Consider the following 2,161-nt stretch of genomic DNA (forward strand, 5'->3'; position numbering starts at 1 on the left):
ATACGATAAGTCAGAAAAAGGGGAGGGAGTACCCTAATTGCACACTTAACTAACCCAATGGATCTGAGCCCTTCTTAAGAAGCCGCCAGTCGCTTAACCACTCAGGAATTTCCCAAAATTTTGTGGAACCCTAAGATTCATTATCGTGTCCACAAGGGTCTTCACTGGTCTCTATGCTGAACCAGAACTTCTCCCTACAAATTAAAGTTTCTCCTCTGTTTAGTTAAGTATGGGCAATGGAGGTACAGGCCTACCTATATTGACCTCGGTTGTAGGTGGACGTTAGTGGTCAGATTCACGTCCCTGCCGCTTTTCCCCCAAGGGAAACAGAGCTCGGTAACCATTGGGTATAAGGCTAGGTGGGCCCCAGTGCCGTTTCAGACTCTGTGGAGTAGAAAGAAGATCTGTAATCCCCCCAGCCGCACTATGGCCCTGGGGTCGATTCAGCCTCTAACAGAAATGAGTACCAGGAATATTCTTGGAATGTTCTTGGGGGTAAAGGACGGCCGGCGCGTAGGGCTGACAACCTAGCCGCCATCTGTGAGCCGATTATCTAGAAAATGTGGGAACCTCAACGTCTCACAACCCTATGGGCATCAACGGCCTGTTACAGGGATAGCTTTACTTTACTTTTACATTTTTACTTCTCCTTATAGGAAGCAGAGTAGCGCAGTGGAAGCGTGCTGGGCCCATAACCCAGAGGTCCGTGGATCGAAACCACGCTCTGAACCACCCCCCCCTCGTTGGTGTCTCCACCTTATCGTGGTGAGGGGGTTTGAGTATGCCAAGGACCCTGAGAGCTATACCAGCGGTAGCGTAGCTACTGGCAGGGCCTCCCTTGCTGGACAGGTCAAAGGGTAGGCATCAGACGAAGAGAGACACCAAAAACCAAAAACTGATGCCGGAAGCAGCGTCATCAGCAGCGACTTGAAGCACAGAACAAATGATGCTCGAGATGGTTCAAGTTCGTATAGCAACAGGCGTGACCAGAGTGGTTTGAACGGCTGTTGTACTGCGATGTGGAAAGCAAATGGAAAAACTACCACATTACCACTTTTCCTGGATAGTCTCTTTCCAAAAACAGAAGATCACATTAAGTGGAGGAACTGTTTTGGAAGAGACTGTGGACCTGTCATCTGACAGATTACTGATCAATCAATCAATAGGAATTCGAACCACGGCCGTCCAGCCCATAGCTATACTGACTGAACTATCCCTACTCCGATGTTATGTATAGCTTATTAAGGCGAATAGAATGCAATATATTTAAGGAAAAGTTCATGGGTGCTTAGAAAGTCGAGTAGATTCACAAAAGAGTTTCTTAGGGGGGATACACATAGCCGTATACCACTTCTGCATTCATAAAGTTTCCTACTTAGTTCGTAGTGGCTCCATTCTATTTTTTATTAGTATTTAAAATAGCCTCGTCATGAAAGGGTGATTATTTTACTGCTGGAGATTAAAGTGTTAGCTGTTGTGTGCTGGGATACGTAATAGGGACGACTTTGCCTCTCCCACAACGCAGCGCCTCCTGTTTAATTTGGGAGGAGGGGGGAGTGTAGGATCTCTGTGTGCTACACTATTAATTTTCCACCTAAGTAGGGCAGTTTCCCAACTGAAGAGCTGGCATGTTTAGCATGGGATTTGTTTTGTGAGCAGCGTACCAAACTGCGCATGTGTGAATATAAGCCTACAGGGTGATTATAAATTCGTTAATGGCATGATTAGCTCCAAGCAGTTTCATGTAACTGCTATATCCATTGTGAAGGAAAATTGTGGGTTGCATCTACATGTTTCTTAAAGGCAAAGCTCTAGTTTTATATTCGGATGGTTCTCGTTTCGAATCTCGGTCCGGACACCGGATACCCTGACTGAGGATTTTTATGACTTTACTCAGTCCCATGAGGAAAATTCAGGAGTAATAACCTGATTATTGGACAATTTCCTTTAAATCAATTCACTAACCGTCCCACCATTCGAAGTTTTCCGTATCTCAGACTCTACAGAGTCGAGTGAAGGGGTGATTACTGAATAATATGGAAATTCTGTAAAATGAACCTATAGTGGCCAAATTCGTTTCAGTGTCCCAACAGTTGCCTGGAATGATTGAGGAAAACCAAGAAAATCCTAAGGTTAGGACAGTCTGCTTTCGGACATCTGG

General features: G+C 45.3%; 1 non-coding gene across 1 annotated transcript; it reads left to right on the plus strand.

The window, feature by feature from the left end:
* The first annotated feature begins 658 nt into the window (after positions 1-658).
* Positions 659-730, plus strand: Trnam-cau. Its single transcript has one exon. It is a non-coding gene; the product is annotated as a tRNA-Met (tRNA).
* Positions 731-2,161: the final 1,431 nt, after the last annotated feature.

Source organism: Cryptotermes secundus, unplaced genomic scaffold (genome assembly GCF_002891405.2).
Source record: "Cryptotermes secundus unplaced genomic scaffold, Csec_1.0 scaffold641, whole genome shotgun sequence".
Classification (NCBI taxonomy): Eukaryota; Metazoa; Arthropoda; class Insecta; order Blattodea; family Kalotermitidae; genus Cryptotermes; species Cryptotermes secundus.